The sequence below is a fragment of the Delphinus delphis genome, chromosome 18, assembly GCF_949987515.2.
Source record: "Delphinus delphis chromosome 18, mDelDel1.2, whole genome shotgun sequence".
Lineage (NCBI taxonomy): Eukaryota > Metazoa > Chordata > Mammalia > Artiodactyla > Delphinidae > Delphinus > Delphinus delphis.
In genome coordinates, this window is record NC_082700.1 from 25,138,955 (window position 1) to 25,166,376 (window position 27,422).

General features: G+C 36.9%; 1 protein-coding gene and 1 non-coding gene across 6 annotated transcripts in view; one reads left to right on the forward strand and one right to left on the reverse strand.

Moving 5' to 3' along the window:
• ELF1 (E74 like ETS transcription factor 1) overlaps positions 1 to 27,422 on the forward strand; it is a 105,178-nt gene that overhangs the window by 10,592 nt on the left and 67,164 nt on the right. For 2 of the 5 annotated variants that reach the window (XM_059995550.1, XM_059995549.1), the window contains exon 1: positions 17,650 to 17,987. The exons of 2 other annotated variants lie outside the window; for them this stretch is intronic. The gene's annotated coding sequence lies outside the window, so the exon portion shown is untranslated. Of the gene's footprint in view, positions 1 to 17,649; positions 17,988 to 22,036; positions 24,015 to 27,422 lie in introns of those variants that run through there. One more of the 5 variants, XM_059995551.1, reaches the window with a different exon arrangement.
• Positions 7,410 to 7,483, reverse strand: TRNAK-CUU (transfer RNA lysine (anticodon CUU)). The gene has a single exon. It is a non-coding gene; the product is annotated as a tRNA-Lys (tRNA).

The window sequence follows — 27,422 nt, forward strand, 5'->3', positions numbered from 1 at the left end:
GAGGTGAAATGGAGTGGAAGTAAGAAAAAAAATGTGTCTTTTTATACAGTGTACCCTTTAAATGTAAATTACCTCCTTAATCTGGTGCTTGAATGTCAGAAGAAAAAGTGTTTCAGTTATGTTTATTCAGATGATATATTGGTTGCCAGTGTGGCCTGTTAATGTGGTAAGATGTGCTTAAAGGGTGAATTTAAGGGAATTGTCAAGGGTAATTGAGTAGAGGCGATTTTTACCTTTATATTCTGACTTGTTAGTTGAAACCGTAGAAATGGATGAGTTTGCCAAAGGGAGAGTCTGGAGTGAAAAGAGGCTTTTCAACGGAACCTTTAGGACATCCAGTGTTCAGTCATGAGATAGAGGAAGTGGGGCAGAGAAAGCTGAGGAAGAGTAGTGCAGCATTGGGGGAAAACCAGGAATGAGACTTACGAGTCTAACAAAACAAGCTCTGAAAGTGTTAATTGGGTTTAGCCCAGTGTGGTCATTGACCTTAGTTAGAAGAGATTTAGTGGCATAGTACAGGCAGGATTAGATTTGATAGACGAGAATGAGTCAAAGAATGTGTGGGAAATGAAGAAATGGAGTGTAGACAAATCTTTGAGGAAGGTTGGCTGTGAAGGGAGTGAGAAAGGATGGTAGAAGGGATTGAGGTGTATGTGACAGTTGGGGTGTCAAATAACGGAAGCTTTTTTTTTTAAAGAAAAGCTTGAATTAAAATAAAAATCTTCTTTAGATCTGTGAAATATTTGAAAAATGTATTACACACGTTGCTGATTCCCTAAATAGGATCTACTGAATACAGTTGTGAACCCATTGACTTAATCTAGATATGGTATTGTGGGACTGTGTACACACAGGTGCAATCAGACCTGCCTGGTGAGGTACAAAGGTCTGTTTGTCACTATACTAATTTCTGGTCATCTGGGCAGTAAATATTGCAGAATCCTGGATTCACTTAAGACCAACTAATTTGAGTCTTTGGTGTAGGACTCAGAAGTGTGTGTGTGTGTGTGTGTGTGTGTGTGTGTGTGTGTCTTTAGATGATTCTTATGCATCTGTTTTGTGGACTGTCTTTGGAGAATCATCCCAAGAATGTTTTACTTTGAAGTCTTCTGAATCCTTTTTTTAAAAAACATTTATTTATTTGTTTGTTTATTTTGACTGCACCGGGTCTTAGTTGAGGCATGCAGGATCTTAGTTGCGGCATGCCTGTGGGATCTAGCTCCCTGACCAGGGATCGAACCAGGTCCCCTGCATTGGGAAGGCGAAGTCTTACCCACTGGACCACCAGGGAAGTCCCTGAATGCTTTTTAATAGCTCTATCATGAGGATTAAATGAGTTATGTATGTCAAGCACTTAGCAAGGAAAGATTTTCATAACTTTGTCTGCCTGTATGATTGGAGTAGTGGTAGTGTTTTTGTTTTTTAGCATGAACCTAGCTTGATCTTTTTTCCTGACTGTAAGGGTAATACACATGTCCCCCCCGCACCCCCCCCCCACCGTAAGTCCTTCTTTAGCCACTTTTCATACTTCTTCAGCCACTTTTCATACTTCTTCCCTCCTCCCTGCTCTCTAAGGGCCATGGTGCTTCCTCCTATTGCCTTGCCTTTGTTCACTCCTACAACTTCCTCTGCTGATAGTACTCTGCCCCAGCCTTTTACATGACTGCCACCTTATCATTCAGGTCTCAAAGCAGCTGTCATGTTTTCTGAGAGGCCTTCCCTTATCTAAAGTAAGTTTTCTTGGTCACCCTTTGTCACTTTGTTGATTTCCTTCATATGTGGGCAGGGACTATGTTCGAATTGTTTACTTGAGTCCACAGGTAAACTGACTATATCCTGAGTCTACAGAAGAGTGCCAGGCACATAGAAGCTACTTAAATACCAAATATCACAGACGAATAATACAAATCATAAAAATTTTACTAACCGGCACAAGTACTGTTAGCTTTCAGTTGATCATTACTTCAGATACTGAAATGTGGACCATATATGTATAAATGTCAATTGTGCAGTGATACATACTGTTTTCTGACTTGCATATTTCATGTAAATATATTGTGGAGATTTTTTTTTGGTACACTGTTTTATATAGATAATCATTCTTAACAGCTGAATAATATGGTACGCTCCATATAATGAGATATGGTTTCTGTAACACCTAATTTATTTAACAGTTTGTTTTCAATTTTTTACTGTTTTGAACGATGGTACTGAATTTCTCTCTGTATCTTTGTATATGTTATTTGTTTTGTTAGATAAATTACTGAGACTGAAAAGGTACATAAAGACCTTTTGGGAACTTCCCTGGTAGTCCAGTAGTTAAGAATCCACCTTCCAGTGCATGGGATGAAGGTTTGAGCCTTGGTCATTGGAACTAAGATCCCACATGCTGCAGGGCAACTAAGCCCTCACGCCCTAGCTAGTGAGCCTGAGTGCTGCAACTACAAAGCCCGTGCTCTCTGGAGCCTGTGTGCCACAACTAGAGAGAAGCCCGAGTGCTGCATTGAAGAGCCCACGCGCCGTAACAAAAGATCCCACGTGCCGCAACTAAGACTGGACACAGCCAATAAATAAATAAATCTTTAAAAAATATAAATTAAATGGATTAAAAAAAAGACCTTTTGGTTGTGAAATTGCCTCTGGAATGCTATTCTTATACTCTCAAAAATAGAGTATGAGACCATTTATTTCCCCATACCCTCTCTAATCATTTTACTTTTTGCTAATAGGTGAAAAATGGTATTGTTTCTCTGCTCTGAGGTTGTGAGAATGAACATCTCTTGTATTTGGCCACATTTTGTGAAGTGCCTCTTCATGCCCAATGCCCATTTTTCTAATAAGAGTGTTTTTTTTTTTCCCCCCAGGAAAAATCATTTAATATTCATTTGCCAAGCACAGGGTATATTCAATTTGTGGGTTAACACTTAAAAAATACAGACAAAAGGCAGAAAATATTGATTTTAAAAGAAGAAAAGGGGGAGGACATTTAAAAATCCATTTAAAATTAAAACTTTTCACAGAATCTCTAAAGTGGGTCTAATAAATCCTGTGTCTCAGTATAAGAAACAGGCTTAATAAGAGTGTTTGATTCAATTAATAATAGTGTTTTCTTTCCTCCACATTTTATTACGAAAGTTTTTAAACATGCAGCAAAGCTGAAGTTTTATAATGAACACTCATACACCCACTATCTAGATTTTATCATTAACGTTTTATAATATTTGCTTTACCATACTTTTATCCTTCTATCTAAAGTAAATTGCAGGGACGTCCCTGGTGGTCCAGTGGGTAAGACTCCGTGCTCCCAGTGCAGGGGGCCTGGGTTCGATACCTGGTCGGGGAACTAGATCCTGTATGCATGCTGCAACTGAGAGTCTGCAGGCTGCAACTAAGGCCGGGTGCAGCCAAAATTAATTAATTAATTAAAAAAAAAAAGTAAATTGCAGGCATTAGCACATTTCCATCTAAATACTTTAGCATGCTTATCACTGACTATAGTTTCAATATCTGTTTACTTTTTTCCTTTTGAGGTACAATTTTTGTAAAATTAAATCCATGAATCTTTTTAGTTTAAACATTTTATTTCAATTTAAAACAATTGGTTCATTGGTCAACCTTTGAAGAGGACAAGGCTTTTTCTTTGAGAATGAGCTCACTGTTGCATTTCCATATTGTATTGCCTTTCTTATATATTGCCTTTCTTATGTATTGCCTTTCTTATTGGCTAAGATTTCTAGTTGGTTTTTTAAATGGAGCAAGAACTTTAGTTTTTGTAAAGCATTTGTTGAGTTTCAACAAATGTTTTTGCCTGGGTAAGCCAAACCTAAGACTAGGTTTTGTTTCTTTTTTCTTTTTTTTTTTTTTTAAATTTGTCATATGTTCCCCCTAGTTTATCCTTTGCCTTACCTTTGGTTATGGTGCTTTTAGATTTTTATGTAGTCAAATGTCATTCTTTTCCATATCTTTTTTTTTTTTGCTGTTTGTGCTCTTCCATTCTGTGGGGTTTTTTTTTCCCCAGACAAAATAGGATTTAATGTTTTTGTTGATGCTGTTTTTATTATAACCTAAGTTTGTATAGTATCAGATTTCTTTCTTTGGTAGTATCAGATCTCTTTTTAAAAAAAATTATTAACGTATAGTTGATTTACAGTGTTGTGTTAACTTCTGCCCTACAGTGAAGTGACTCAGTGATACACATACATTCTTTTTTATAGTATTTTCCATTATGGTTTATCCCAGGATATTGAATATAGTTCTCTATGCTATCCAGTAGGACCTTGTTACTTATCCATTCTATAATAATAGTTTGCATTTTTTTTTTTAAAGAATTCCTCACTTTTCTTATTTTCTTTCAGATGAACTTTAGCAGAGTCTTGAAGGATGGGGTGAAAGGATGGTGGGGAAGCAACAGCAAGAGCCAAGGCAGAGAGATCAGTAAATCCTGGGGACTTGTTTCTCTAATTTGTAATTGTCTGAATTCTTAATCTGTGTAACAGATGACACATGCTTATTTTAGTATCCTTAAATTTGGGAGATGTCTCTAGGGTGGTTCAAACTAAATTCTAAAGTTCAAAATGTTTATGAGGTTTTAACAGTTTGGGATGTTATAGAAAGGGCATAGGATTCTAGGGTGAGAATGGTTTTAAATCCCTGCTTTAAATGAGCAGGTCATAATTTTTGAGCAACTATATGCATCACCTATGCTGTTATTTTTCATGATTCTGTGGGTGGACTGGCTGCTTCTTCAGAGCTGACTCAGCTAGGGCTGGATGCATAATGTAGGGTGGTTTCACTTACATGGCTGGGACCTCTCTGTGTGGCTCTCATACTCTGTGGTGGCAGAAGGGATCCTAGCAGCATGAGAGGGTAAGCCTCTGTGTGCCTCAGCTTTTCAAGCCTCTGCTTGTGTTTTATTTATTACTAATCCATTGGCCAAAGGAAATCACTTGCCCAATTCTTCATTTAAGGGATGGAGAAGTAGACTCCGCCTCTTAATGGGAGAAGAGGCAAAGTCAGTCATGTTTCACATAGGGAATTTGAAACAAATTAGTAGCTATTACTGCAGCAATTTAGCACAGGAGGTAAAGGCCTTAGCTACCGGGATATCTAACATAAAAGGCAGTGAGAACAGGCTGTGCAAGACCTGGGGGGAGGAATGCTTGATGTGTTCATGGGATAGCAGGGAGATATCAGTGTGACTAGAAGAGGGGGAGCAAGCGGGAAGTAGGAAGAGATACAATCACAGAGGCTGGGGCAGGGTACGATCTTGCAGTCCTGAACAGTTACGAAGACTTTGTGTGTGTGTGAAAAGAGGCACTATGGGAGGGTTTTGAAGCTGGAGAGTGATATGATCTGACATATCTTTTTAAATGGATTACTTCTGATTGCTGCTTTGAGAGTAGACTGTAGAGAGAGAAGCAGCAATCAGAAGTAATCCATTTAAAAAGATAGGTCAGGCTGCTTGGACTGCCTCAGTGATCGATGCAGGTAAGAGATATCAGTAACAATGAAGTTGAGTGTTAGGGTTTTATATATATTTTGAACATTGAACCAACAGGATTTCCTGACAGATTGGATGTAGGTATATGACAGTCAAGAAAGCCAAGGTTTCTGGTCTGAGCAGCTAGAAGTATTGAATAGCCACCAAGATGACTGGAGAAAACTGTGGGTGGTAGGGTACTTCTTGAAGGGAACATCAGGAATTCAGGTTTGGATATGTTAAGTTTGCCAATCAGACATTGGAATGGAGTTGTCAAGTTTGATAGAGGAGTCTGTGGTACAGGAGCAAGACCTGGAGATAGAAATTTGAGAACATTAAAATACTTAGAGCATCATATATGTCCAAGAAGTATTTCATAAAATAAATAAATCTAAATTACTTAAAAAATTTCAAGTTTTATCTGTATAAGTGGTATGGTTTCAAGTATGGGAGAAGAGCAGCAGAGTAGTTTGGCTGTAGCTAAAATGTGTCCTTTGTGATGAGAGTAAATTATGAGTTCAAAAAGTCATTAATTGGGCTTCACTGGTGGCGCAGTGGTTGAGAGTCCACCTGCTGATGCAGGGGACACGGGTCCCTGTCCAGGAAGATCCCACATGCCATGGAGCGGCTGGCCCGTGAGCCATGGCCGCTGAGCCTGCGCGTCCGGAGCCTGTGCTCCGCAACGGGAGAGGCCACAACAGTGAGAGGCCCGCGTACCACCAAAAAAAAAAAGTCATTAATTGTCTGAATGGTGTTGTGAAACATGAATAAATAAAGCCTGTAGTCTAAATATTTTATTTGAATATTCCTCTTTACTGAAACGTTTACCAACTTGTTTCTAATTTGAGAAGTTTATTGACAGGATGCCGTATAAGTAAAAGCCTGAAAAGGACAGAAGACGAAAGTTGAAAGAAAGGGCCACTGATTAGGATAATCAGTCCTAATCTATTGGGGAGTCTCCTTCTTTGTTCTGTCTCTAATTTTATTTGTAGACTTAACATAATGCGATGTTCAGGTGTAAGCACTGGGACTAATCCAGAAGCTGTTCTCCTTTAACAAATGCAGAGCTTTGCTGCTGTGGGCTTGACCATTAAACAGGGCTGCCAGACCCAGCCTAACCAACCTATTCATCGGAATTGGACTGTTCAGGAAAGTGAGAAAGGGGCCTCGCTTTTTGTGTAATTTAGACTTTCAGAAATGACCTGGGAATGGCATGGACTGTGTGGAAGAGAAAAAAGCAGATTTATGATTGAGACAGTATTTAGTTGAACCTCCAAATGTTTTCATTCAGCAAATATTTATTAAACACTGTTGTGGGTCAGGAATGCTATCCGGCTGAAATAAATGACCAATGAGACATGTAAATAAATGATGAAAAAACAAAAAAGAGTGTCTTCACCAGATATTCCAGCAGAGTAAGCAAGAGGAATTATAAAGGAAATCAGTTCACCTTTAGGTCCCCGAAAGCTAGAGTGCTTTGCATATTTTAGCAGTGTATATATGTATGTATGAATGGATAAACAATGTGATTCGTTTATCTATTAGATCACTTACAAAATACTGTGGGAGCACAAAGGAGGAAGTGACCAGTTCTTCCCTCTAATGGTGAAAGAGAGATTCCCCAGGTGGGGAAGGCCAGCAAATGTGGAGTGAGAAAGCGTGACATGCTCTCAATTAATAAGTTCAGCAAAGCTGGATTATAGGGTGAATGTTGGGAGGTGGCATGGTCACAGGTGAGGCTGTAATATGGTAGACCAAAGTCAAGATGCAAAAATGTATTGGAATTTACTCTGTGGGTGCTGGTAGGCCATTGAAGTTTTTTGTTTTTTTTTTAATAAGAATATTAGGAGGTAGAATTTATGAGAAATTCCTTTAGGAGGACTTCATTCTTTTTTTTTTTGGCCGTGCTACATGGCTTATGGGATCTTAGTTACCCTGACCAGGGATTGAACCTGGGGCCCCAGCAGTAAGAGCGCTGAGTCTTAACCACTGGACCACCAGGGAATTCCCGGAAAGACTTCACTCTTGAATTGGAAAATCAAATGTTGATAGAATTTTTAAAGTTATAAACATATACACTGAAAGTGAGCACAGTTAGTAAGTCATATAATTTATGGTAGAATCTGTTTTATCCCTTTCAGATAATATATATGATCTTAGTGCAGGTAAGACCTACACTAGGTAATCAAACTACACCAGGGTGATCAAAATATGCAGAATGGCATTGGTTTGTTCTTGAAAGAGAAAGAAATGTATTTTTGCTTTATGAAATTATTGCGAACCTTTTTCTTAAAGATTCTGGCATTTAACTTACTTTGAAATGATTTTAGGCTCATGGAAGAATTGCATTAATAGTACAGAGAGTTCCTGTATATTTTTCATTCATCTTCCACTCATGTTAACATCTTATATAGTCACAGTACAATGATGAAAACTAAGAAATTAACATTGGTGTAATACCATTAGTTAAACTGTAGTAGGATTTTTTTTTTTTTCGCGGTACGCGGGCCTCTCACTGTTGTGGCCTCCCCCGTTGCGGAGCACAGGCTCCGGACGCGCAGGCTCAGCGGCCATGGCTCACGGGCCCAGCTGCTCTGCGGCATGTGGGATCTTCCTGGACCGGGGCATGAACCCGTGTCCCCTGCATCAACAGGCACACTCTCAACCACTGCGCCACCAGGGAAGCCCTGTAGTAGGATTTTTATAGTTTTTCCACTAATGCCCTTTTTCTGTTCCAAGATCCACCAAGGATACACAAATTGCACTTAGTTGTCATATATCCATTCAAATCTGTGGTGGTTCCTTGTCCTTTTTGACCTTGACACTTGGAAGAGTACTGGTCAGGTATTGTGTAGAATGTGCCTCAATTTGATTTTGTCTGATATTTTCTAATGATTATGGACTGGAGTAATGAGTTTTTGGGCTACTGGAGTTAAAAACAATTTTTGTTTTATTTTTTAACTTAATCATAAAGTAGAATTGATTCCCTTATTTGCTGTACAATTCTATGAACTTTAATACAAGTTTAAATTTGTGTAGCCACCAGCAAAATCAGGATATAGAACAATTCCATCACCTTCATGCTCTGTCCCTATAGTCAGTCCCACCGTCCCCCCAATCCATCCCCTACAACCACTGATCTGTTCATCATTACGGTTTTGTTTCTTTGAGAATGTCATGTAAATGGAATCGTATAGTATGTAACCTTTTGACGCTGGCTGCTTCTTTCACTCAACGTAATGCTTTTAAGAGTCATCCAAGTTGTATTTATCAATAGTTAATTTCATTTTATTGCTGAGTATGGATGTAGTATTAGTATGTTTGTTTATTCCCCCTTTTTGGATAGGTACTTCAGAACACATTATGTGTCCTGGCACTATAATAAGCAATTTAAGTCAATTTTTTGTGGATTTTCAGGGCTAGTTGCTAACGTTAGTTTCTTCATTTCTCTATTTTTACCAGCAATGTAATTAAGAGAAATTGAAGTTCTTGTTTCTTTAACATATCCTAAAATTCCCCTACTTTTCTGTTTATATTTGGTTCTTTTTATTAAAGAGCAAAAGTAATAGCAAGGTGAATTTTTTTCATGTTGCTTGGTTTTAATCTTCGGGGCTGAGCCTTCTGTGATTCAGGCCTACAGCAAAAACTCAAGCCAAGTAAGTCATCGGTCCACAAGGAATGATGAATTTATATTGAGTGCATTTATTTATAAGAAAGCCATAATACTTAGCTTTTTTATTAGTCTCCTTGTAAGTAGGGCCTTTAATTTGTTTTATAGATAAATAAGAAATATCAAATAAAAATAGACATAGTCTAAATCAGGGTAGTGTAAAATAAGAGGCTTGACCTCTATCATATTGTCTTAAATTTTACTAATGGCAAAAGGTAGTTGTCTTTTGTTTTTAAGAGCATGGAGTTTTGGTGTATTTTAAGATGAACTTTTTGGGACTTGTGTTAAAAGTCTATTTGCTTAAATATCCTACTGCCATAAGATAAAAAAATGTTTCTAGAATATTAGTATAGGTTTTCTTTTTCTTAAAACCTTTTATTAGTAAAGTGTAATAAGTGTAATTGAATTTTTGGAGGACTTTATAAAGTTTCCAGGTTGTTCTGAATATCTGGTAATTTTACATACTACTTTCAATAAATTATATAAAAATTTGAGGAGGAGACTTCTCTTTTAAATGTAGCCTTAATGTGATTTTTGTTTTCAGTTCCTCAAACACTATTCAGAGGCCTCAGAGAGGCTATGGAGTAATAAAATGTCAGAACTAAAATGGATTTTCAGAATTACCAGATCTCTAGACTCTCTCAATATTTTACAAAAAAATGAAACTGAAATCCCATAGTGGTGTGAAGTAACTTGTTCACAGTCACAGTTGGTTGTAGAAGCTGCGTGATACAGTTCCTCCCCTCAAGTGGGTAACTGGTTTATGAATGTAGACACAGAGTTGTACAAAATTAACTGCAATACAAAATGGAATGTTCTGGGCAATAAGAAAGGCACTGCTTTTCTTAAACAACAGTCTCTCCATCACCCCAAAAATCTTTTCTTGACCCCTTCACAACAAAATTACTTTCTGTCTTTAGTTTCTCACCCCTCATTCTCCCCTAAACTCTATCTGATCAGATGTTTTGCTTGTTTCTTTTTCACCTTTACCACACCATGAAAATTCTTCTTTCAAAATCAGCAGTGATGTCCATGCTGCTAAATCAACTGTCGTTTTCCTCTCAGACCTCATCTCATTTGATCTGTTGTCAGCATTTGGCACAGTTGCTCATTCCTTCCTCCTGGAAGTACTTCTACTTAAATTTCAGGTTAATGCCACATTTGCCTTATTTTCCTGCTGCATTTCTGGGTACTCCTTTTCAGCTTTCTTTGCTAGTTCTACCTCATCTCCCCTACCTCTAAATAGTAGAGTGTCCCCAAGCTTCTGTCATTGTTACCTTTTATATCTGTAGCTTTAATATCAAATAGATGTTAATGACTCCCAAATTATATATACCTAGCCCAGACCTCTACCCTGGGCTTCAAGACTGTGTATTCAGCTCCAGGACAATACCATTTTGACATCTTTACTTGGATAGCTAATGAGCATCTCAAACTTAGTGTGTTCAGTAACTCCTGATCTCCCCCTACCCCAAACCATCACCATCTATGTTCACCTTAATGTGTTCAGTAACTCCCGATATCCCCTTACCCCAAATCTATCACGGTTTTGGCATCTGCCGTCTTCCAGTGGCCAGAAACTGAGTTTTGAAGCCTTATTTCCCCCACAACCCACTTGTTGTCCATTCAGAAATCTCGTTGGATATTCCTTAAAAACATACCCATAATTTACTCATATCTTCTTCTGCCTCCTTTGTCTAAGCCATTATCATCTTTTCTGAGTTATTGCATAAGCTTCTCCTTTCTTCCATCCCTGGCCCACTGCAGGTTTTTTTGCAACACAGCAGTCAAATCTTATGACTCAGCTACTCCAAACTCCCCTGCTAAAGTCTCTAAACAGTGAGGCTCTCCCTTAGTTTCTAGTGCTCTTCCTCCTTCTGTTACTCTCTTCCTTATTTTCTCTACATGAACCACACTGGCCTCCTTGCTTTCCTTGAACATATCAGGCAAGCTCCCTGTTAGAGTCTTTGCATGGGCTTTTTTCTGCCTGAAATGTTCTTCCTTAGATGTGTCTTCATGGCTAGAGGTCTTTACTCAAAAGTGACCTGGCAAAAGGAAGTCTTCCCTAGCTAGTTTGTGTAAATTGTCATATTCTTCTCATTGCTGTTTTATTTTTTCTTATTCGTCCTTATCACTAACATACTACACATTTTATTGTGTCTTTTATTTATAATCAACATACTATATATTTAGTTCATAACATTTCTCTCTTCCTGGCTAGAATGTAAGCATCATGTGAGTAGGGGTCGTTTATCAACAATGTGTCGTCTTCTTCACTGCTGTATAACAAGGGCCTAGAGAAGTACCTGGCACATGGTAGGTGCTCAGTGAATATTTGCTAAATGAATGAGTGCCTAAGAGTACCTCAGATCTGTTACTAACTTGACATTGGTCAGGTCACCTCTCTGTAGACCTCCTTTTCCTATTGTTAAATGAGACTAGATTGTATCAGTGTTTTAGGTTTTCTTAAAACACTGAAGACTTAAATGAATGTAGTATCAAGTTTCCTTGAAGGTTTTTATAAGAATTCAGTTACTTAACAGAAAAGTTTAAAAACCACTGGACTGAATAGAGGATCTCTAAGTTTCCTTTCAGCCTTGTGGTCAGTTCTTGTAATAATAGTTATAAGTGGGGCAACAGAGGGAAGCCTTCATGTAGAGAAGGCATTTGAACTGAGATTATGAAGGATGGATGAGTAGGCAGAGATAAGGGAAAGGGTAGGAAATAAGGTAAGTGCTTTCCAAGCCCAGAGAAGGCAAACAAATAGGAATGGAGCAATCCAGGTTTCAGTAAGGCTGGAGAGAGAGAGAGAGAGAGAGAGAGAGAGAGAGAGAGAGTGAGAGGGAGAGAGAGAGAGTGTGTGTGTGTGTGTGTGTGTGTGTGTGTGTGTGTGTGTGTGTAGGGGTGGGGAGGGAGGGAGGGAGAGAGAGAAAAACAGACCCGAGATAGACAGTGGGGAAGAGGTGGAGAGTGGGGAAGATAGGACTGGAAACAGGTAAAGTCAGGTCGGATTGTGAAAACTTTGAACACCATGATAAGTAGTCCAGCTTTTTGCCTCTAGGGAATCAAATTTTGTTTTTCAGCCATGAGTGATCATCACATCACTCACAGAGTTGTTCTGTAGGAAGATTTCTCTGAGAGTGGTGAAACATGAATTGAAAGTACGCAGTTGGTGGTAGAGAAAGGGACAGTTAAGATGTTGTTGAGATATTATTTTTCTCTGATATGTTGCTTTTACCTGAAGAATAGCAAAGGAGGAGCTGAAGTTTCACTCTCATCTCAATATAAAAACAGAAGATTTCCTCTCTACAACATTTGGAGGTTGCTGAATCGTAAGGTGACAAGAGTCTTTCTGAGCAGCTGCTGTGTGAAGAGCACTAACTACATTAGGTTCTAGGGCTCTGTAGCAGCAGAGCAGTGGTTCTCATAAGCCTGGGCTCTATCCACACCACTGAATCTGTTTCTAGGAGTAGGCATGTATCTTCAGAAGTTTCTTTCGGTAATTCGGAGGTGCATCCCTGGTTACAATCCACTGAAGTAAAAAATATATTGTCTTCAATACTGAATTTTAAATTGCAAGAGATAATTTCATGGTGATATAAAACTTGAGATTGCACTTAGCATATTACCTGGTAGCATTATAAAGAATATAATTGTACAGTCAAGTCTTGGTTATTTTTGACAAGAAAGGAAAGTCTAACACCCAAAATAACACATACAATAGAATCTTGTAACATAGTTACATGAATTCAGCTGTATCAAATCATGGGTCAAATCAAACAACCTAAGTGTCCATTGATGTATGAAGGGATAAAGTAGATGTGTATATATGTATACACACACATACATACAATGGGATACTACTCAGCCATAAAAAAGAATGGAATCTTGCCGTTCATGACAACACGGATGGACCTTGAGGGTATTACGCTGAGTGAAATTAGTCAGACAGACAAATACCATATGATTTCACTTATATGTGGAATCTAAAAAACAAAACAAATGAACAAACAACACCAAACCAAACTCATAGATACAGAGAACAAATTGGTGGTTGCCAGAGGGGAAGGGGGTTAGAGGGTAAATTAAATGAGTGAAGGAGGTCTAGTTATAAAATAATTAAGTCATGATGATGTGATGTACAGCATGATAACTATAATCACTAACACTGTATTGCCTTTTTAAAAGTTGCTCAGAGAGTCTTAAAAGTTCTCATCACAAGGAAAAAATTCTGTGGTGACAGATGGTAACTAGACTTACTGTGATCATTATGCAGTGTGTACAATATTGAATCATTACATTGTACACCTGAAACTAATATAAAGTTTTATGTCAATTATAACTTCAGTTTGAAAAAAAATCATGGGTGAAATCATGTCTGTTAAAAGTATTTTCAGTGTACAGGTAAAATCCTGATATGCTAAAATTTCCCTTCAATGAACTGTTTGAGAAAAGTTATTCATTCATGTCTGAGTTTCTGCTATGTGTTGGACCCTGTCTTAGTGGTAGGAATACAGTAATGAACAAAGCCAGGCAAAGCTGTGGCCCCTTTTGCCTTTGGTTTGCCTCTGAAAACACACAGACACTTGACCAGGAGGACGTTCTTATGGATGAGTCTTATAATCTGAAGGGGGAAGGGGAAGGGGGTCTTGGTTTAACAAATCTAGTGATAGATAATAGAGAATTACAATTAAGCTCACATTTGGAAATGCTGCACGTTGCTCAGAACCTGGGATTACGCTTTGGAGGTTTTAACATCAACAAAATTAATGCTGTCCTGCTGAAAGATTTATAACACTGAATCTTGGTCTTTAAATTTTTATTTTTATATTTAAATAGTAGGGAAGAGTGATTTTGGTCATTTATCATTTTAATGGTTTGATCTTTTCTTCTTCCATCTCTGGATGGAAACATGTTAGCTGCAGATCCAGAAAGATTCAAACCATGCCTTTTTCTTAGCCCAGGGTTCCTAGATATGAAACTTAGACTGTTCTGTATTTTCACGTACTAGAAGTTCTCAAATTTGAGTTCAAGGAGAAGAGGTAAAAATAAAAGGGAAGAAGAGAGTGCTTGCTTACACAGTAAATTCTTTTCATAAGTTCTATTTTTAAACAAAGAAATGAACAGTGTCTTAACTTCAGTTGGCATTTAATAAATTCATTCAGTTGACATCTTTCTCAGCTAATAGTTCAAATATAAATGTTGGCAATTCCCCCAGGTGTGACAGCTCTATATTAAGATATATACTGACTTTGGTATATATCTAATTTTAGAAATAAACATACCCACAGTATATACAGGTGCATTATATTTCCATCACAAGTCTAAGATGCCACATTTTATTTACAAATTTAGAGACCTAAAGTTTGTCATCCTGAAGTATTTGATACTGGTTGCTTCTGCTATGAAGCATAATAATAACAGCTAATGTTTATGAAGTGTTTATTAAGCGCCTAGTACTGTATTGTACATGAACTGGATTTCTTTTTCAAGTCACATTTGTTGAGGTATAGTTTATATACAGCACAATTTGCCCTATTTAGTTATACAGTTTTGCAATTTTTGACATGTACAGGTATTATAACCAATACCACAGTCACCATACAGGATATTTCCATCACCCCAAACAGTTCCCTTGTTCTCCTTTGTAGTCAACCCGTTCCCCTCATTCCCATCCCCTGACAACCACTGATATAATTTCTGTCTTTTTTGTTTTGCCTTTTCTAGAATGTCATATAAATGGAATCATACAGTACGTATTTTGAGTTTGGCTTATTTCATTTAGCCTTATGCTTTTAGATTCATCCATGTGGTATCATCTGTCAGAAGTGTAGAAGTTAATACCTTTTTATTGCTGATAGTATTCCATCGTATGGATATACCACAGCGCGTTCATCTGTTCACCAGTTGGTGGACATTTGCGTTTCCAGTATTTGGTGATAATGAATGAAACTGCTATAAATATTTATGTAGTTTTTTTTTAATAGACACATATTTTCATTTCTCTTAGGTAAATATCTAGGAGTAGGACAGCTGGATTGTAGGATAAGTGTATGTTTAACTTTATAAAGAATTGCTAAACTGCTTTCCGAATTAGGCATTCCCACCAACAGTGTGTGAGAGTTGTAGTTGTTCCATATCCTCACCAGCCCTTGGTATTGTTAGTGTTGTTGTTGTTGTTTTTAATCTACTGTAATGGTGTGTAGTGGTATTCTGACTTTAATTTGCTTTTCTCTAGTGAGTAATGATGCTGAGATCTTTTCTCTGCTTATTTACCATCTGTATCTCTTCTTCGGTGAAGTATCTGTTCAAATAGTTTGACCATTTAAAAAATTGGCTTGTTTTCTTATTTTTGAGTTGTGAAAGTTCTTTCTATATTCCAAATAGTAGTATATGAACTGACTTTAATTCTCACAATAATTCTTTGAGTTGGAGGTAGATACTGTTAGAAGTAATTTCCCAGGATTACACAGCTAATAGGTAGCAGAGCTAGGATTTGAACTCAACCTGTGCTGAACTGTTTGCCAGGGTTTTTTTTGTTGTTGGTTTGTTTTTTTTTTTTTGGGTGGAGATTGATTTTTGGGAGCTCTGAATAGAACCAGGATCCAATTCCTGTAGGTGGTAGGATAACGCTTATAGAGACACCCCTGAGCAAAGGGGCAATATATTACAGTAGCAGCTCTGGATTGCCTCTTTGGGAACAACTCAGATGTTTGTTTCTGTTGAAGAGGGGTGATTATTTTTACTTTACATCTTTTACTTCACTTCTACATACCGGTGGCCAAAAGTACTTTTAAATTACAGTCTGAATATCTGCCATTATCAAGTAATAAGGTACTTGATACAAAAGGATTTTCTCAATAGCAGAAGCAAACCCTTTTATATATCTATACTTAATAAAAAATTTCACACATTTGATGTTAGTCATTTGTTTTTTAAAAACCTTTATCATAATAATGCTGACTTCTAGGCACTTACTATTTGGTGATATCCTCCGGGAATATGTAGAACTTACTGACCTTTCAGAGTGGCTTTGGACCCCAGTACTTCTAAAGTTATAGTCATAGTCTTAGATGTTTTTTAAAAATCTTTCATTATCCACTCTGTCACTTGTTGGTTCGACATCATCCTTTCACTAGTCCCTCTTTCACTACTTATAACTTCTAATTCTGATTAGGTAAAAGATAATCAGATCGTTAGGCTTATTTGTGGATATTATCTAAGATAAATTTTAACTCTGGGAAACGACTTGGGGGATTTTCCAGTGAAAATTTCCCGTGACTGCTCAGAGGATCTTTTTCCTTGGTGTTTGGGTTCCAAGTAGTCATTCTGGATAAATGAGCTCTAAAGCAAGTTAAATATAACATTTGTCAGTAGAAAATGTGATGTATTTTTCTTTTTAGCATAATTTTTATTAATAATTTGTTAAATCGTGGAGATTATTTTAGTAAAAATATTAGTCAAGCAGCGTTCAGTGGCATGGATAAACAGGCACTTAATGGACAGAAAGTTAGTTTACAATCATTATGTTTTGTAGCAGTTTGTAAAGTTCCTGTCAGTGACAGCTTGTCCTCTCAGCTGTGCCTCTAGTAAGGCAGAATAATTACTTCCAAGTAATTAACTAAAGGAAGAAAACCTTGCTAAATCTTATTTACTTTTTGTAAAAGATAGGATGAAGCCTAGCTAGTGAGTTGCGCTTCTTCATTTCAAGTACTTTTGGAAGTACTTAATGCTTTTAAGCCATTCTGATCAATTTAAGCTCTTAGAGTAAATTAATAAATACTCACCCAGAGGACAGGGTAAGTAGCTGTAATAATTACCGTTTCCACTGCTTGGGCACATTGTCAGATGTACGATGACTTGGAGAGCAAACTGCACTGGCCATATGTTTTGTTGACACCCTGGGGCTCACCAGAGCTGTAACAGGGTGCTTTGCACACGGTTGGCTTCTATGTGTGGACAGTTTTGTTTGGAAGGTAAAGAAAACTGTGGCTATCACTTGGCAGTAGTAGAGTTATGAACAGTGATTGCATTGATAATTTGTTTCAAATAGAGTTTTGTGAAGCTTGCAATTCTATTTAAAATCATTTTGCTACATTGAACTTTAGTTCCTTTCTAATCCCAAGTTTGCTTTTTTATTCTGAAAACCAGATTAGTAATTCACACTTACTTTTCCATTGAACTTTGAATTTTCTAGTGGATTTTATCTGTTTAGCGAATGTATAAATCTGCATGTGGTATTACAGTGTGCTAGCTTTTCCAGATTACATAGCAATATACCCCTTTTATATAAGAGTTAATGAGTTGCCAGGTTAGACTCAGCAGGCCATTGTTACATTAAAAGCCAGAAAGTTTGCTGTCTCTCTTCCATTCCCTTCCCTACTTTTTTTTTCTTTCATAGTTTTATTTAGTTGCTATATGAAAATAACTTCTAAAAATTGAGATTTTTATTTTTTAAAACAACATAGAGGTTTTTCATTTTGCTTCCTTACAGGTTCTATCTCATTGTTAATTTTAAATTATGGTAATTAATCTGAGCTGAGTAATGGTTTAATCAAGGTAGACCTTGCTCCTTGGCTGTGCCTCTCTCCTTTTTCTACCCCTCTCCCCGTTTTCACCTGTGGATTCGCATGTCTGACCTAGCAGAGTAATTGGGTCCACGGCAACATGGGCGTGCCTCCCTTAGAAACACTCAGTCTCACATATGACTCATAAGCTGAAGCACAGACACCACTTCCCCAATCTACAGGAGCCATTTTAACAGCACAAAACTTGCCGGATTGCTTTTTACTTTCAAGCCCAAAGGACAGTATCTAAAGAGAACGAGAATATTTGAAGGTAACTTGTTAAGATTTTGCGTGTTTGCTTCTGGCTGTTTCCTGAGCCTGATAAACGGAGGGTGGTTCTTACCTGTCGAAGGACAGGGCTGAATGTGTTCTTTAACTCTCTGGAAAAAATGTGTGTAGTCAGTCACATGCCTGATTGAACTTCACTACTAGGGGGAAACAAAGCTTTCAAGTTCTGGAAAGTTTTAGATCTTCTTGGTAAAGCATTTTTTATATTTTGTGTGATTTTTTTTCCCCCCATATGACTTGAGAATAAAGGAGATTTTTCTTACTTTCTTTTTCATACTACAAAGCAAACTAGGTCAAATTCCAATTTTTAAAAATGTAATTGTATTTGTGAGGGTACCCTGTAATTTACAATTAAGTAAACTATATTATTCACCTGTGATTTGGGTGTTAAGAAAGAAGTTCAAGAGCGAAGATTTTGTTTTGGCGTTTTAGTTAAGGGGAACTTTGGGACACCTCAGTCATAGGTGTTGCTCATTGACTGTAATGCCCTTTGTAATATCCTTTTTTCTTTAAAGTTAATGAAATTATACTAAACACTTAATTTTGAAAACTATATAAGTTTGAGTAAAATGAATGGTCATTTAGATAACAAGTTGAAGTGATTATTAAATAAAGAGGAAGAAAGGCTAGAATGATTCATTTACTATTAGAAAAAAATAATAAAGTTTTATAATTCACACTGGAAACTTATTCTGTGTAACAGCCTTAGAAGCATAGCTAGTTTCTGAGGAAACGTAGTATTTTGATTTGTGTAAAAAGAAAAAGTAAAGAGTATTAACCTTCTGTCTATACAACTATTCTTAAAATTTGCTTGTTTGGAGTAAAAAAAAAAATACCTAAAAAAGGTTGCTTAGTTTTTTCCTGAAATATTTCTCATTATTGAAATTAGGAGATTCTGGTGTGCCTTGAAGTTCTAGGTGCTCTGAGAAGCTGGATGCAGCAGTATATTGCTTACGAAAGTTATTTGTGAAACTAAAATTTGAATGAAAGTAAAATTTGAATATGCAGTGATTCCAAATACAGTTTTTAGAAATAAAATTTGCCAAGTCATTTATTATTGAATGTAATGATATTTAGCTAGTTCTTTGGGAATTCGCTGCTAATAAATTTCTGACTGCTTGAAGGCCTGTCAGATGAAAGTGAAGATTTCTAGGCCGTCAATTACTATTTCTTACTCTTTGAAAGGATTGTTCATATTATCAGATCTCAGTTTATGGTCTTATAAGACAGGCACAAGCAGACATTTTACCAGTTCAGCTCTGAGCCATTTGCTGTCATCTTTGTTTGCATATTGCTGGTTTAGTCAGCTTTTGAGTAAGCAGAGGTTGTATTTACTTCTAGTGTGCTCTGTGTGAAAAATCTAATGAAACTTTTTTGCCTTTCTTTCTCTATTTTTTTCCTCCCTTCCTCCCTCCCTCCCTCCCTCCCTTCCTTTTCTTTCTTTCTTTTATTTTTTTTTTTTGAGTTTTTAAAGGCCAGCGACCCACAGAAAAATCAAGGGGCACACAAAGAAGCAAATAATTAAGATTTTATTTATTAAAGAGAAGTAGAAGAATTTAGTTTCTTAAAATGAAGACATTGGTGCAATTCAAATAAAAATAAATACCAGTCATATATTTCAGTTTCTTATTATGTGGAGAAGACTGAGGTGGGGCTTCAGGGAGAAGGGAGGAAAAAAAAAGCATAGAAGCAAAGGAAGGCCAGTACGACTTATTAGGCAGTCCCCTTCCCATCCCACCCCTTTCCTTTTATAAGGTTGAATATGAGTTTAAAGTGAGTCATCAGAATTAAACTTAGAATTACCAATTTGAAGAACTTAGCGTTAAAAAAGACTGAAGATCATCCAACTGCCTCACTTTTATAGTTGAAGAAACAGTGGCTCAAAGAGGTCTTGTGACTTGCTCAGGGTTATGTAGTGCTTGATGGCAGGGCTTCCAGCCTGGAGCTGCTTCTGCTAGCCCACACCAACAAGTGATGCTTTGTTTGAAATGGTCTGTATTTCCTCAAGAGTAAATAAAGCCTTAATTAAGTTGCTTGGTGATCATTTTGGTGATACGGTATGACCAAATGAATTAACTAATGATTTTGAAAATGTGTTCAAACTAAGTTTCCTTTTTCCTCAGAGAGAGGATGAGCCATTTGTTTAATTTCTACAACAGCTTTTTTTCACTACTATTAGAATTTTTTCATAGTTGAAGCATTGTGACATTGCATGTTTAAGATGGGCCTCAGGGAGATGGAAATACAAGGACTTGGGAATTTACATTGAACTTCCAGATAGAAAGACAGGTTTATTTCCACTTTAATTTTACCTCATATTGTTTTGGGAGGGCATATACTGTTTAGTATGATACCTTGTTCTATTAAAGTGTGTGTGTTAAACTTTGCATATGTTTACAAAAATCTAGAGGTCTCTAAACTCTAACGTAAGTACAATCTTGACTTTAACCTTCCCGTAATTAATAATCTCATTCCATTTGTTGTACCCTACTCCTCTTCTTTGAAAGTTTACTTTACATACCGGGCACTTGAGTCTTAGAATCTGGGGAATACAAAATCTTTGTCTATTCACTTTTTGATGTGTTTTTATTATGGTGGTTGAAATTTACTTCAGATCTGCCTTTCTTTAGATTTTTTAAATGCTTTGCATATGACTGTTGAATCTTTTAAATTTCCAAGTCCCCTAACCTAATTCAGCGTCAGATCCTCCACAGTGTGGCCATCATTGTTCTAAGCAACGAACAGGGCACAGAAGGCTAGAAAACCTGGGCTCTCGTCTCACAAACTTAGATTCTTACTGGGAAAACGTAGGTGAAATAAGTAAAGAATGGAACTAAACCACTGAGTTGTTAAATTTCGGTTCAGACTGTTTGCCTAGAGGTGAAAGGTGACTGAGACTTAAAATAGGCAGAAAAGTCTATGAGTCTTTAGGAATTATGAGTATTGAAGAATGAATAGCATTTGTGTAGGTTAAGGAGAGTGTCTTCAATAAGAATAAGAATATAAGCTCTTAGAGAGCAGAGATGTTTTATTCTATTTCTTCACCTTTTTCAACCTTTGACAGAGTATCAAGCACAAGTGTATAGGCCGGTGTTATTTGCTGCATTAAACCCTTGGCTGCTCAGTTGGGCAGGTCCTGTTAAAGTTAGTGGTAGCAAATCTTTAAAGGGCATGTGGCCTTCAACTTAATCTCTGATGCCTGCACATTGCAACCAAAGAAGTAATTAACACCTGCCTGGTAGTATACTACCTTTAAAGTAGTAATTTTTGACCTTTGGTGTAACAGAGAATCACCTGGCTTCAACTTAGAGATTTTGGTTCCTTAGGCCCTGGGGTTTGACTTATCCATCTGCAATCTTAATAAGTACTCTAGATGACTGATGCACAGGCTGCCACACTTTCTTGGAGAGTTTGCAGGCTTAAGAGCTGTGAAGAGTGATTAATCAGTTACTTAACATTTTAATATCTGAATTTTTAAGGAACAGTGGTATTTTGAAGCCCACGGCCTGTAGTAAGTAAGAAAAGTCACTAGAACTTATTTAGCCTCGTCTCCCTACCCTAGTTATCCCTTTGTCTGTTCCAGTTTTTTGCTGTGGTATATTTTTCAACTTTGTGGCTCTCCCTGTTTCCTTTTCTCTAATTCTACATTTTCTCCTCCGGCTCCCCATTCACTACCGGCTTGACCACAATATATAATTAAACTAATTATTTTTGTTTTTCAGGTATAATTAGCCTCTTCTTTATCTCTCAGCGAGCCATCACACTCTCTCCAATGTTAGTTTTTTTTTTAGTTCCCTTTGGTGCTTCATGGTATCTCTCCATTCTGTTTTCCTTGGGTTAGAGCCAAAACAGCCCCTTCCTGATTTAGGGTAGCATTATAGTCTTTGAAAACCCTTCTCTCCTGGGAAATACACTATTAGTGTTTGTAATTGTTTGAGTCTGGCAGGGAGTAACTTTTTTTTACCGTTTGAGTTTCTTTGGACATTTAACTGCATAGTTGATTGCATATTTGTAGGCTTTGCATTACATTACGTCTCATCTAATGGGATATAGGTGTTCACAGACTCTCATAGAAATGGGAAGAAGAGTCCCATCAGTTGAATGGTCTGAATATAATTTTGCTACCATCAGTTGGCCAGAATATTTTGCTCCTTTGCTTAGGAGCTGCCTCATAGAAATGGTAGGAATTAAATTAGTAATATCATTGAGTCAACCTAAATGATTAGGGCAGTTTTCAACTGTCTGAGCAATCTTTCTCCCATTAGTAGAAGAGGAACTCCTAAAGAGCAAGTTATTTGTCACCTCTATCTTTGTGTCTTGTCAGACGATCTGTATACTAGAGTAAAAGTGGCTATTGAGCTATACTACAAATGTGTAGGCACCCCACCCTTTTTGAAAAAAATAACTCCTGGGCTGTTTGCTTTGTTGGTAGAGGTAAACTTCTCTTTTCACTTTCATTCCCTTACCCCTGTAGGAATTCAGAGCTCTTCTTTCATTTGTCTTTTAATGCTGAGTAGCAGGATATCAGCTCTTTTTTATCTCCATATTTTGTAGCTTGAGATTGGTTGCCAGCATCAAAACAAACCAAAAAAAAAAGCACAACAGTAAACAATATGAATGCCTTCTGGAGTTTTTATGAAGATTGATTTAATAATTTTTATATTAAAAAGCTATCAAAATGATGCACATTGTTAAAAATCTAATAAAAAGCCTTTAGTGAAAAGCAGCCTCTCTACCCCTTCCCACTCTCAGTCCTGCTGCCTAAAGGCAACCACTTATACAAGTTTTTGGTTTTTTGATTTTTCAAACTTGAATTTTCTTGGATCTATCCTTTTCCAGTCTTCTACCCCATGGAATAGAAGTTCTTCAAGGTAGCAGGAACCAGTGTGACTTCACATGATATAAAGTCACGTAAAGTTCATTTTCTATGTGGTAGATGCTCAGTAACACAGTGGTCATTGTATTTGTGCAGAGTTGTATGGTACAGTTTTACAAATCTAAATTAAAGAAAATTGGTTATTTTCTGTGTTTTAGAAAACAGTCCTGTAAACAGTGAAACTAGAAAATTTTACAATTAAAACTATAAAAATGAGGTGTTGATTTAATAACTGTTAGTTTATATGCATCTTATTTTTTATACCAAAATACTAAATGGAAGCTGAGTGTTGTAATGGAGCAATTCGTTATCCTTTTTTCTTTAAAACTGAAATGTGCATGTGGGGGAATGTATAAAACATATACAGTTTAAATGTAATTACATAGTGTTTACCCATGTCACAACAGAAATAGAGCCTGTTTATTAAGATAGAAATCCCCCAGCGGGACTTTCCTGGTGGTCCAGTGGCTAAGACTCCCTGCTCCCAACGCAGCTGGCCCAGGTTTGATCCCTGGTCGGGGAACTAGATCCCTCAGGCCTCAACTAAAGATCCCGCATGCGGCAATGAAGATCCCAAGTGCCACAACTAAGACCCAGCACAGCCAAATAAATAAACAAATATTTAAAAAGAAAAAAAGAAATCCCCCACTCTGCCCATGTCTGTTTCTCCTTAAAAATAACTATTATCCTGATTTTTGTGATAAGCTTTTCTTTATAGTTTTACCCCTTTGAACTTTATTTAAATGGATCACACCATATATATTCTATAGTGACTTGCTTCTTTCATTTAACTCTATTAGCTTTATCTTACTTAATTTTAATTGCAGAGTAGTATTACATTGTCTGTATCGGAATGTATTTATTCCTTCTTGTTGATGGCAGTAGATTATTTCCAGTTTGGGAACACTCTTGCACATAATTCTTGGAGCATACATGCAAGCATATGTGAAGAGTTTACAAAGAGTATGGAGAGAATGAATATTTAAGATACTTCAGAGTTTTTCATTATCTTTCCTAGGAACAGATGCCTGCTATTGATGCCTTCCTACCCATTCAGCATCTTACTATGGTGTTTTGCCCTGGGGACTAAAATCTTCCAGGACCCTAAACAAATGGGCAGTTGATGCCTTTAGAGTAAGTTGCAAACATTAGTATATTTGACCACTAAACACTAAGCAGTTTAGCATGCCTGTCATTTATTAACTAGAGTTTAATTAGTTCAAACATAATTTTGAATAAAAAACAAATTTTGATAGACCATTATAATCCCTATTATATACATAAAAACAATATTATTATTGATATGTATGAAGTAAAGGTATAAAAATATAGACAGTTGGGGCAACATCAATTTTAGAATAGTTGGAGGAGATTGGTGAGGGATATACAGAAGGCTCTAACTATATTTGACTTTTTTATTCTTAAGAATCTGAAACAAATTATGGAAAAGTGTTAATGTAATGTGAAGCTGGGTGATGGGTATGTCAATGTATTCTTTCTTTGGTTGAACTATTTCACAGTAAATTGTGCTATATAAGGGGTAGTTTATTTTTGCCCCACATTTACATATAACTGAGAAATAATGTTTAATTTGTTGAGGAGTAGAAGTTGATTTTTTTAAAAAGTGAATAAACTCTACATCAGTTAAAAAAAATCACCATTTCAGTGAAGGAGATTAGGTAGATTCAGAATTAAGTTATAATAGGACCGTGTATCTGTCCCACATAACTAACAAGATGGCTCTGGGCATACTTCTTTTTTTAATAAATTTATTTTATTTATTTTTATTTTTGGCTGCGTTGGCTCTTCATTGCTGCGCGCGGGCTTTTTCTAGTTATGGCGAGCAGGGGCTACTCTTCTCTGCGCAGACTTCTCATTGCGGTGGCTTCTCTTGTGGTGGAGCACGGGCTCTAGGCACGCAGGCTCAGTAGTTGTGGCGCACAGGCTTAGTTGCTCCGCCACATGTGGGATCTTCCCGGACCAGGGCTCAAGCCCATGTCCCCTGAATTGGCAGGCAGATTCTTAACCACTGTGCCACCAGGGAAGTCCTCTAGGCATACTTCTGATGAGTAAATGATAATTTCCAGTTGAGATCCATTGGAGCTATAGTTTGCTAGAAATAATTTAGTCTTTAGAATCATCACACATTCAAATATTTTTCAAAAACACATTTTAGAACAAAGATTCATAAAACATAATTGATATAGTATTAACTGACACTGATAAACTTCTAAGTAGCTAATACCCCAAATCAGACTTTTACATCTAACCAGATTTATTACCATAATTAGTGTTTCATCTTGCTTCCTGATATGGGTGTCATCTTGTTTCCTTAAAATTCTTACTATAATGATAGTAATTCTTGCATCTTTAGTGACTTTTTTTGTTATAAACTTGATATGGAATCTTTATATAAGATTTCCAAAATTTAATAATGTAAATGTGGGAGTTGTTATAAAAAGGGAAACATAGATCTTAATCCAGTGTTTTGCTTTCGCAGTCATCTCTTGGCTCTCTTTTTTGAGCTCTTTTTCACAGTGTCCGTATAAGTAGTGGCAGGGACAAAGAGGAACAAATGAAAGTAGAAGTCATAGGATTTTATAGTTGGAAGGGTTCTTAAAAGTCATGCAATTCAGGAGGCTCCTGGATTTGTTATTATTATGTTCCTTTTCATCCTATATAATTCATTGATTTCATTCAACAATTATTTATTGTCTGTTAGGGAGAATTCTTGATGCTGGAGAGTACAGCAGACAGAGATTTTCTTATGGCAATTTAGAACATATCCATGCTGATGGAACCAATGCCGTATTTTGTGTTCTTGGCCGCACTGTGTGGCATGTGGAATCTTGGTTTCCGGATCAGGGATTGAACCCGTGGCCCCTGCGTTTGACGTGCAGAGTCTTAACCACTGGACTGCCAGGGAAGCCCCCAGTGCTGTGTTGGTGGTGGTGTGTAGCCTGTACCTTTTAGGCAAGATAGAAAAGGTTAGACCCCCAAGCTTCTTGTTAAGATCTCTACACATGGCATTCCTAAGGTGGGCTATAGCCTTTGTTCTGCAGAAGGTCAGAACACTTTGTGAGAGGCATCACTGAAGATGGGCTGCTTTTTGCATCTTAGATATTTCTGTTTGTTATAATTGAAGCCTAATAATCATGATTTATCTTTCTTTGGTAATAATATTTTTCTAAGCACTGAGTCCTAGCGAATGTTTAAAATTCCTTTCCAGGTAATCTTTGTGTTTATTTAGAATTTTATGTCTTAAAGAAGCTTGTTAAAGTATGCTGGAAGAATATATACAGTATTATACTATTTATATAAGGTTAAATATATACCACACAAAGCACACATATATTAAAGCATAAAGAAAAAGAACGTGAAGATTTTAGATTTAAATTAGAATAATCTGAATTAACGTTATATGTGTTTTAGTTTGAGAGACAGTTGATATTTAGAAACAGAAATTTATGTTGTTTATTCAGAACGTTTTATGGCATGAACTGTTAAGCTGGGTGTTATATTTGATCCTTTCGTCTTTGGATCAGAGACAAATATGTGGGCTGTTATAGGATCATTTATAACCTGTTAGTCTTCCGAATAAACTGAAAGGAAGGTGTACTGTTCGTCTGCACTTGGAAGAATAGAACAGCTGCTCACCATTGTTCGCATATTTGATTGTTGAGAAGTGGTAGACGCCAGGTTCTCTGCAGATGTCCTGAGACTTTTCTGACCGTTTTCGGGTGGTTTGACCCAAGCATCAGAGCCAGAGGCTGTGGGAAGGGAGCTAATGTGTAAGGAAATGGACAATTCCCTTAGGGTTCAGGGAGCATTTATTCCCTAGATACTGGGGACAGTTGAGGGTAATACATTTACAAGTAAGAGCAGAAATATACCAAAGATATGCTAGGAAGGCACTAGTAGCTCTTAACACTGTTGAAAAGAATGAACTAGATATTTTCATTGAAAAATACTGAATAAAAATGAAATTGTTTTCCAAGATACTCATTTAAGAAATGTTACTTGCTTTAGGAACATGGTGCCATGTTTAAAGCTGATTATTACATGTATATTAAATTCTCTTTAGGAAAGAAAGACCATAAGATGAGCTTACTTGCAGTAAAATATTGAGTCATTGTGGACATTGACCTAGAGACAAATAGCACTATAGCCTGGTGAAATTGTAGTTGTGGTAACTTACAGCTTAGGTAAGAATTGACCAATGGAGAAGATGGCTGTATTGTGCCCAAGTTTTTATGGAATATGACGCATATGAGTGATGAATTGAGGTGATTCTTAGGAATTATTAGTTGGGGAGGCAGCTAGGCATGATGAAAAGTGAGCATCTCTGTTTTAGCTGTAATTAATTGCAAGCTTGCTTAAAATGACTTAAAACAGTAATAAGTATTCACCTATTGGGAACGGAGTTCTATTTGCTTTGCGTATAGTTGGAGAACATATGTGAATAGATAATGTGAGCCATGTTTTGGATATACTGAGAAGAGAGCAAGGGAGTGGAGGTAGTTTGATTGGGGGGGAACACAA